This window comes from Heterocephalus glaber, unplaced genomic scaffold (assembly GCF_053883595.1).
Source record: "Heterocephalus glaber isolate CG9 unplaced genomic scaffold, H.glaber_assembly_v1.0 deba00000122, whole genome shotgun sequence".
Classification (NCBI taxonomy): Eukaryota; Metazoa; Chordata; class Mammalia; order Rodentia; family Bathyergidae; genus Heterocephalus; species Heterocephalus glaber.
In genome coordinates this window covers 88,160,836-88,171,546 of record NW_028258138.1, presented here as the reverse complement: position 1 = coordinate 88,171,546, position 10,711 = coordinate 88,160,836, and the positions used below count along the sequence as shown (strand labels likewise).

The 10,711-nt window shown below is 45.6% G+C and overlaps 1 long non-coding RNA gene across 1 annotated transcript; it reads right to left on the bottom strand.

Moving 5' to 3' along the window:
• Nucleotides 1-3,168: 3,168 nt before the first annotated feature.
• LOC147830562 (uncharacterized) lies at nucleotides 3,169-10,394 on the bottom strand. The gene is made up of 2 exons (XR_015439108.1): nucleotides 10,141-10,394; nucleotides 3,169-4,879 (listed from the first exon to the last, which is right to left on the bottom strand). It is a non-coding gene; the product is annotated as an uncharacterized LOC147830562 (long non-coding RNA).
• Between the last annotated feature and the right edge of the window lie 317 nt (nucleotides 10,395-10,711).

The window sequence follows — 10,711 nt, the reverse complement described above, 5'->3', positions numbered from 1 at the left end:
TATTCCACAGGACATGGCCCTGTGATCTACCTCCTCTAACCACCTCCTGACAGCACATTCAACTGAGAACTCACCAATGGATTAACTCAGAGACGAACACAGCACCCCCAGGACCCAACCACCTTCCCAGAGCCCCACTTCCTACACACAAGGATTTTGTGGGGCATTTTAGATCTAAACAATAACAGCAAGTATGTGATCCAAGTACCTTGAGTTTCCTTTTTGTTTGCTTATTTAAAGCTAGGAATGAGTAGGTCTCACTTAGGGGCTAAAAGGTCCAAGAAAACTGAGGCTATTTCACTTCATACTGAGAGAGATAGGGAAGTAAAGTCTGCAAAGAGGAAAGCAGAGTGGGGAACTGAAGGGAGAGAGAAGGACAGATCACTGATTTCACCGGAGGAAGTTTGCAGAACAGTCTCTGAAGCCAGATCAACTCCTGGACTTTTAAATTCAGTGACTCAATAAATTCCTTGATTTGCTTAGGCAGGTTTGGACTTGTCTACTCACAACCAAAAAAATCCTAATTGGTGTGGCTGGTGGTTATCTAAACTGGGCTTAAAACGGATCTTTTGACCTCAAACCTTTAATCTTACCACGATTGGATATTTCATATAGGTGCCCCAAACCGCAAGTGTCAAAACTGATCAGGTGCTTTTGTGAGAGATTTGAGAATCTTCTTTCTTTATGGAGACACAGTCTAAGTTCCCTTCAAATTTTTATTTGAAATATCTATCAAGCTTCAAATTTTTATTTTAAAATTTTTATCAAGCATGTGGTGCTACATGCCTGTAATCCTAGCACTGGGGAGGCTGAGGCAGGAGGATCTCTAAGAGTTCGAGGTCAGCCTGGGCTACACAGTGAGTTCAAGGCCAGCCTGACCTACAAAACAAGACACTGTCTCAAAAAACAAAAACAAAACAAAAAATTTTCTATCAAGAGAATGGGAAGATAGGCAACAGACAAAGAGAAAATACTTGCACAAGTTATGTCTGATAAAGGATCACTATCTAATATACACAAAGGACTGTTCAAACTCAACAATAAAAAAACCCCGATTAAAAAATGGGTGGATATCTAAACTAACATCTCACCAAAGTGGGTAGTAAATGAGCATATGAAAAGGTGCTCAACATCGTATGTCATTAAAGAATGACAAATTAGAACAACAATGAAATACAGTTGCCAGATGGCACAGTGTTCAGTGGTCCCAGGCTCTTTCTGTCCCACCCAAAGAACTGGCTGGGACAACTGATAGACAGGTAAACATAACTTTCATTTAAAGTACAGGAAGAAAAGCAAGAATGAAGAGAAGAGAGGAGCAAGAAGAAATATGTCCCGTGAGCAGGTCAGGCCACTGCAGAAACAGGAAGACATCAGAACAGGAAGACTGCCATGGGGGCAAAGTCCGTATCCTCCCAGATCTGGTCTGGCAGAAGTTGTTCTGCGCACGCATCCTGGCTATGATTGACAGGTCACATCTTGGTGATCAGCTTCCGTTCTCCATCACATTACTTCCTGTCTTCAACCAGTTGCCATTCCCTAGTCTTCTGCTTCAGTACCACTATACAGCCACTACAGTGGGCAAAACCCAAAACTCTGATAACACCAAATGCCTGGGAAGGAGGTAGAGGAACTCTTTTTCATTGCTTGTTGGAAAGCAAAATGGCATAGTCACTTTGAAAGACAGTTTTTGCCATTTCTTACAAAACTATATAAATTCTTATCCAGAAATACAATCCTTCATGTTTACCCAACTGACTTGAAAATTTATGTCCACACAAAAACTTGCATACAATGTTTATAGCAGCTTTATTCATCATTGCCAAAACTTGGAAGCAATCAGATATCCTTCAAGTAGGCAAATCTATAGAATGTGGTACCTTAATACAATGGAATATTAATCAGCACTAAAAAGGTATGAGCTATCAAGTCATGAAAAGACATGAGGAAAATCTAAATGCATGTACTATGTAGAAGAAGCCAGTCTGAAAAAGCTATATACTATATGACTCTATCCATATGATATTCTGGAAGAGGCAAAACTATGGAGACAGTGAAAAGACCAGTAGTTTCCTGGGATTACAGTAAGAGTGAGACAGGAGGAGTGCAGAGGATTTTTAGTGAAACTCTTCTGTATGATGCTGCCATGATGGATACATGAAATTATACATTTGTCAAAGCCCACAGAACATAAAACATCAAGAAGGAACCTGATGTAAACTGTGGACCTTGGCTGATAATGATGAATGCATGTAGGTTCACTGTGTACAGCAACTTTATCACTGTCGAGGGACAGCAAGGGATGGCATGTGTGTGTGGGAGTAGGGACGTGGGAACCTTGGGCTTCCTATTCAATTTACTGAGAACCTAAAATTTCTCTTAGAAAGCCTATTCAACGTTACATCACCTGCACTTTCTCAGGTTGTTTTGAGAAGAAAAGCTCTCATTTCCGACCTGTGAGAATCCTCAATGCTGCTCACATTATTCCTTCCTGAGCATATTCTGGGATGGCAGTTGCCAGGCCCTTGGATGCTGGGTGTGGCTATCTGCCCACGAGAGGACAATGAAATGTGACACGTCACCTCCGCTAGAAGTCTTCAAGGGCTATGTACAATCTGCTATGCTTCTTCCCACAGAAATGACAGGAGCTATTTACTGCCGGGGTCCAGGAGGGTCTCTGAGTGAAGACTTTGTGGAGCAGAGCCCTTCATTAAATGAGTGTGTGTGAGTGTGTTAGGGCCCTGAGATGTTTTTTTTTTTTCCAGCATATCCTCTAGCCTGCTCCGATACAGCACCTGATATGAAACTGCTAGTGACCCTTAAATAACATAAATAAAAGAGATAAGGGAAGTTGAACTTCATCGCTCATTTTAGTGAACTACATCATTTATTTGAAAATAGAAGTTTGAACAAAATAAGGCTTACACATAAAATGTTTCTCATAATCGTATCCATTTTCTAAAGTCTTTAAAAGCCATTGCCTTTGATTTTTGCAAAAAAATTTTTTGGTGGCAGAGTTGGAAGAAGGTGTTGGTGTAACCATCAATCTAAAAATATGCTTGTTACATAATGAAAAGTGTCCCGGCCCGCGGGTAAGTCAACGGAGACCCTAGAGGGGGAGCGAGGATGAGAGGGGACAGGGGACACGAGAGATGGAGACAAGACAGGTTTCTGATCAAGTCTCGTTTATTGCAGAAGCTGTTACAACATATATACCGTAGGGCTAGAGGGGAGGAGCAAGAGGAGGGTACTGGGGCTACTTCCTTGTTGCCGGGTAGATTTGCAGCAGGCCCGGATATGTCCGTAAAAGGCACTCAAGAGTTCTAGCGGGGGGGCAAGGCCCCCCACAGGTCCTCCCTTTAAAATTATAATTTTAGAAAGGCGTCAGGAGAGCCAAGCCTGCGGGGGCTGAGCCTGTCTTGGGTCAGAGCAACACACGTGTCTGCACCGTGCACCTTACCCGTCATCGGTTAACCAGAGAATCAAGGCTCTGGCACCTGTCTTAGGCGGCACACGAGGGCTCTCTCATTGCATGGCACGCTTGCTCAGTTGCCCGTCATTGGCTTGCCAGCCCACTCACCAGGTGGGGCGAGAACACTTCGCCACGGCAAGGACCTAATCGATGGTCCGACATTCGTCCTGGTCAGCCATTGCCAATCTATTATAGTAGACCTGTATGGGCGCTGTTTTTATTGCCTCTATCTGGGCTCTAAGAAAGGCCATGATTTTGTTATAAAGTACGGGCCCTAAAGAAATGAGCAAGAGTAGACCCAATAAGGGTCCCAGCAAAGGGAGGAGATAAGGGAGGAAACCATTGAGGCCAGTCCAGAGGGGATTTTGAGTGAATTTTTGTCGTCATCTGTTTAAATCTTCCTGAAGTTCGCGAATTTTTCCCCTGACGATCCCAGATTTGTTGGCATAAAAACAGCAATGTTCATTTAAGGCTAGACTGTGAATAAGAGAGTTAAGCTACCCTGATTAAGCTTTTGAAGATAACCAATGTGGACATGCTACAATAACATATTCAGAACTTAACCAATATGAACGTTTTGTAACAACATATTTAGTGCTTAAATATCAAGGACAACCAATACAATCAATTTATAACATATTTAGATAATATTCATTGTGATATGTCTCCCATAAGATTATATAATATAAAATTTACTAGGGGGTCCCTTTAATGAATTAAGACCAGAATAATCATTTTCTGGGTGGCCACTTCTATATTCATCAAAGGGAGTTCCCATCTATAATCGTTTTGACAAACAATTAAGAATATATATCTTTTTATTTTATAACTGTTAATTGTAATTTGATTGTTGCGTGTGGGTAACAATGCACGTCACTTTCATAAAATAAATTTCAGTGGTACTTTGATCAATTAACAACCTGGGAAGAAAAGCATGTCTTTAGTTTAATAATATTATCTATAAGTCAATTTAACAATAGGCGAATATCCTTTGAAGAGGAAGGAACATATTGAGCTCAACTGTACAAACACAAACAACAGACAATAGACAAACATATAAGACAGTGTGTAAAATTAGGGTGCACCCAAATATAACTAGCCAAATTGAATTATACTATACTCTTGATGATTATTAGATTGTAATTGTAGGTGCCATTGTTAACTGGTTAAGATTGGACAACGTCAGGTCATCGGCATCATCAGCACACCTATCAACTTGTTTTACTAGGCGTTCTGGGAGCCACCTGGCTGACTTCATTTCCTTGGAGTAAATACACACCGATCCTCAGCCCCAGATAAGTACAGGATCCGGCCCGTGCCATGAGTGGTCCAGGGGGTCTTTCCACATCACCGAGGCAAATTGTCGTTGCGTCTCTGGTTGCCAGAAACGATTGGCTGCAGATAAACCTTTGGCATCCAAATTTAAGAAGTTAAGAATAAATAGTGCATGTGATATCAGATTTCTAGGAGACCCCTTAGTAGGATACCATTCCCCCTTTTTTATTTTGTCTAAAGTAATTTTAAGTGTGAGATTAGCCCTTTCTATAATGCCTTGTCCCTGTGGATTATATGGGATTCCCGTTATATGTGTTATTGTAAATTGTTTGTAAAATTTGGAGAAGCCAGAGCTGATATAGCCAGGACCATTATCTGTTTTAATTTGTTGTGGGCAGCCAAGCACTGAGAAGGCAGTGAGGAGATGAGCAATGACGTGTTTAGTAGCTTCCCCAGATTGCAGGGTGGCAAATATGAATCCACTATATGTATTAATGTTGACATGTATATATTTAAGATTTCCAAATTTAGGGTAATGTGTGATGTCCATTTGCCATAGGGCATTTGGAATCAAGCCACGAGGATTAACTCCCAGATGAGGTGTAGGAAGGTGCAGAGTGCACGTAGGGCAGGCCTTAACAATTTGTCTAGCTTGTTCTCTAGTAAGCTTATACATAAGGCGAAGCGTGTGAGCATTAAGATGATGGAATTGGTGTGCCTTCTGTGCTTGGTCAATCGGACTGGGGGCATCAGTATTTATTGAATAGGCAAAAGCCTGAGGTCTTGTGGCTAGGTCTGCTAAGCGGTTGCCCTCTGCAAGTGGGCCGGGTAGGTTAGAGTGGGCTCGAAGGTGCCCAATGAAAAAGGATTTGGATCGTTTTCTGATTAGATCTTGTAATTGGAGGAAAAGACCACCAGTCTGAGAGGCAAGTTTGATCAGTCCACATGTTTCTAATAAGGGAACAGATTGGGCAATGTAAGCACTGTCAGTAAAGAGATTAAAAGCTCAGGCAGGAAATGCGGTAAAGACCGCTATGACTGCCTGGAGCTCGGTTAACTGGGCCGAAGAGTGGGCGGTTTGGAACTGGACAATGTTATCATCCCACACATAGGCAGCCATTCCAGTGGAAGAACCGTCTGTAAAAACGGGTAGAGCCTCTGGCAGAGGAAAGCAAGAAGTGATCTTCGGGAAAATGAAGTCATGTCTGTTGGCAAAGTCAATAAGTTTGCTGGGAGGATAGTGGTTGTCCAATAACCCTGAATAAGAAGCAAGAGCAATTGGGCAGGAATCGGTGGTTTGTATAAGCCAATCGACCTGGTCCTTAGGGTAGGGTTGGATAATGACATCAGGTTCTTTTCCAAAGTACATCTTTCCATGGTCTCTGCCCAAGATAACTAGGTCTGCAACTGCAACATAATAGGGGTAAAAGACCCGCTTAGGGGAAACTGGGAGATGAACCCACAAAAGGGGAGCGGTTTGCCAAAAGACAGCAGTGGGAGAGAGGGAGGTTTTGCAGATGATATACTGTAAAGGAGAGTTATAATCCATAAAATTAATTGTTTGATTTTGAATGGCTTGTTCCACTGTACTGATGGCTTTGCGCCCCTCGGCAGTGAGCTGTCGAGGTGAAGTAGGGTGGTTATCACCTTGTAGGGTATCATAGAGAGGCTTCAGGTCATGTTTAGTGAGCTTTAAATAGGGCATAAGCCAATTAATGTCTCCTAGCAATTTTTGGAAGTCATTTAAAGTCTTAAGACCGTCCAGCCGCAAGGTAAGCTTTTGGGAGGAAATGTGACGTCCCTTCATCTGAAATCCAAGGTAGTTATAAGGGTCTTTTAGTTGAACCTTATCAGGGGCAATCTGGAGGCCATGAGATTCAAGTGCCCGTCGAAGGTCAGCATAACAAGCTAAAACCTCACTTCCTAATTGCCCCGCTACAAGGATATCATCCATGTAATGGATAATATACATTTGAGGCCAATTGTCTCGGGTGGATTGGAGTGCCGCGGCTACAAATGACTGGCACAGGGTGGGACTATTGGCCATGCCTTGGGGCAGAACCAGCCACTGAAAGCGCTGCATTGGGGTACAGAAATTGGTCGCTGGAAGGCTAAATGCGAAGCGTTTTTGATCAGCAGGATGTAAGGGAATGGTGAAAAAGCAATCCTTTAAATCAATAATAATCTTGTAATACCCAAGGGGAATGGCTACCGGCGAAGGGAGACCAGGTTGTAAAGCTCCCATGAGTACCATGGTTTTATTAACTGCTCTAAGATCTTGTAAGAGTCTCCATTTTTCCGACCGTTTTTTAATGACAAAAATGGGAGTATTCCAAGGGGAGTGGCTAGGAATAATATGGCCAGCATGAAGCTGTTCCTGCACCAACTGTTGAGCTGCTGACAATTTCTCCTTAGAGAGGGGCCACTGATCGACCCACACTGGATCATCTGAGAGCCAGGTAATCTTTTCAGCATGGGCCGCAGGAGTGTCAATGGCCCCTATGGAAAATGGCCTAGCCCTGCCCGAGGGGGCCGAGGGACAGGCTCAATGGGGTGAGTAAGGTTTGTAGGGTGTTTCCCCAGTCCCGTTCCTGGAATGTACCCATTTTTAAACATCTGCATAGTGACAATTTCATTGGGGCTGGAAATAATTATCCCCATTTGTGATAGTAAGTCTCTTCCCCATAGATTAATAGGTAACCCTGAAATGATATAAGGTTGAATGGTGCCCTGATTACCATCTTGGTCTCTCCAGGTCAGATCTTTGGCACTTTGTTTAGGATTTTCACTCTGACCTATACCCCCGAGATGGGTGAGGGTGTCTTTTAATGGCCATGCCTGAGGCCAATCCTCTCCCTTTATGATAGTTACATCGGCACCAGTGTCAACCAGCCCAGAAAATTGTCTCCCATCTAACCACAAGGTCACGAGAGGCTTTTGTGCTGAAAGTATCTCTGACCAGTAAACATCAGATGAGCCGAATCCCTGGCTGCCTCGGGCGTTGTTTAGAGCCTTATTAGAGGTAGAGAGAAGGGGAAGGAGTAGCAATTGAGCAAATCTTTGGCCTGATTGAATGGTATTAATAACTTTGGGAGAAGAAACCATAACTTTAATTTCCCCAGAGTAGTCATTATCTATCACTCCTGGGTAAACCAACAGCCCATTTATGGTACTACTGCTTCGGCCTATTACGAGGCCAAAAGTCTCTCTAGGTAAGGGTCCAAAGACTCCTGTGGCGAGGGCCTGGACTCCCATTTCTGGGGTCAATACTGTGTGGGTGGTGGCACTGAGGTCCAATCCGGCACTTCCTTTTGTGGCTCTGATGAGGTCTGAAATGGATTGCTGTTTATTGGAGCAAAATTGAGCGCCCCGTAAATTTGTTTGGAGTTGGGGGCCTGGGGCTGGCCCCCTTTCCCGTTTCCCGAATTCGAATCCTTAAGAGGGGGAAGGGGTCGGCCCTGGGCATCAGTTTTGGATCGGCACTCACTCGCCCAATGCCTCCCCCGATTACATCGGGGGCAGGGCCCGGGGGGCGGAGCATTGGGGCCCTGCATTTTAGTGGTCGGGCATTCTCTAGCAAAATGGCCGGTGGCCCCACACCGGAAACACTTATTGCCGACGTGGCGTTGCAAAAATTGTTTGACTGTGAAGCCTTGCATGGCGGCCGCCATGGCAAGGCCCTGTTGGTAGGCGGCCCCAATCTCAGAACAAAGGCGAATGTAGCCGGAAAGGTCAGTTTTCTTTTTATAGGGGCGGATAGCGGCCTGACAGGCGGCATTGGCGTTCTCAAAAGCAAGCTGTTTAACAAAATCTGTCCCTGTCTCCGCGCTCCCAAAAATCCGGCCTGCCGCCGTGAGAAGGCGGTGGACAAAGTCCGCAAATGGCTCGTCTGGGCCCTGCCGAATGTTAGTGAGGGAGGCACTCACGTCTCCTTTGGAGGGGAGCTTTTTCCAGGCCCTAGTGGCGGCGGTCTGAATCTGGGCATATAACCCCGCATCAAATTGTATTTGTTGGTCGTTGGCGGCGTAGGCCCCCTCCCCAAGGAGCATGTCAAGCACCCATCCATTCCCCGCCTGAGCATTGCGCCTAGCAGTTTCTCGGCAATTTTTAACATATTTAGATTTCCATAATAAATAATCACCTCCTGTAAGGGTGGCGCGGGCCAGAGTCTGCCAATCAATTGGGGTGAGCCAATTTTCTGCCACCGATTCTAAAATAGCCATGGTGTAAGGTGCAGTGGCCCCATATTGAGCTGCAGCCGTTTTAAATTTTTTAATGACCTTAAAATCAAAACCACTGTGGTGTCTTCACGCCTGTCTCTGTGCGTCAGTAGTTTTAGTTACGGGAAAGGCTTCCGCATTTTTAAGTTTCAGGGATACTCCCGACCCGGATGGCACCCTAGGGGCCGCCCCTCTAACGGGGGGTCGTGGCTTAAGTTTGTCTTCTCTACGGACATTTTTATGGGCTTTGCCTGTTCTTAAGCCTTCAAGCTGGGTAATAAGTTCTTGGTGTTCCTTTTCTAACCTTATCTGTTCTTTTAGAAATTCTATTTTGTCCCGGAGTTCCTTTTGGGGATCAACAACAGGACATGCCAGAGTGGGAGTGTCGGGGCCTGAAGAGATATAAGGAGGGGGATATCCGGAGTCGCCCCACAATGCTCCCCCCGCGGGCTCCTCCGACCCGGAGCCCTCTTGGGGCGGATCTGGGGGCGGAGGCGGGCCACGATAGGCTTGAAGGGAGGGATATAGGGGCGGAACCTTCCGCGAGGGTGGGGCTGTCCTAGAGGCGGTGGCGGAAAGCAAGGAAGCAGGGGTTCGGCGAGGCCCTGCCCTACAGGGCTTGGCAGGGTTCGTGGCCGTTTGGGGTTGGTCCGAAGGGACGTCATGTCCGTCGGGGGCGGGATCGTCGTCACTGTCAAAGGACATCAAGTCCTCTTCTTTGTCTGACAAAGAAGTCGTGGTCTCAACGGGCCTGGGCCCCGGCGCCATATTGGCCCGGGAGACTGCGTCAGAATCACTGGCGGGTGTCAGCCCCTTACCATCTCGGAGAGCTACCTCCCCAGCCTGTATAGCCTGCGCCACCAGTGGATCCCTCGCTTTATGAGAAATAATATCATTAATCAAATTCCAATATGAGAACGCCGCAATAGGGACCTTCCCGGGTCCGCAAGTGGCATAATAATCCTGGAGAGCTTCCCCCACCTTTTTCCATCTCTGTTCGTCAATGGTTCCCTCAGCAGGGAACCAGGGACAGAGATCTTTAATATAATCAAAAAATCTTAACAACTGTTTGACTGTAACCTTTACCCCTCGTGCCTGTAATGTCTTCTTGAGACCTTGCACAAACAATTCGTGCTGACTAATGCCCTGTCCCATAATCGCTGCTCAACTTACCGAGGTGCAAAAAGACGGCAGGTCCACGTCAATTGCAAGCCTCTCCCGTGTCGAGTGTGCTCTTTGTTCCTCAATCTTAATCTTAGGGCCCCTGAGCAGCGTCCTTCACTGGATCCCCCGTTCTCTGGCCGCACGTTGGGCGCCACTTGTCCCGGCCCGCGGGTAAGTCAACGGAGACCCTAGAGGGGGAGCGAGGATGAGAGGGGACAGGGGACACGAGAGATGGAGACAAGACAGGTTTCTGATCAAGTCTCGTTTATTGCAGAAGCTGTTACAACATATATACCGTAGGGCTAGAGGGGAGGAGCAAGAGGAGGGTACTGGGGCTACTTCCTTGTTGCCGGGTAGATTTGCAGCAGGCCCGGATATGTCCGTAAAAGGCACTCAAGAGTTCTAGCGGGGGGGCAAGGCCCCCCACAGAAAAGGAATAATGGGAAGTGTAGCAGAGTTGCATGGGTGGAAGTATTTTAGCACTTTGCTAACATGAATAAATATTTCTCGTGTAAATATAAAAGTAGGTAAAATTGCTTGAGAAAATATTATCTTTCAAACTAGTTAAGCACAGGTAAAT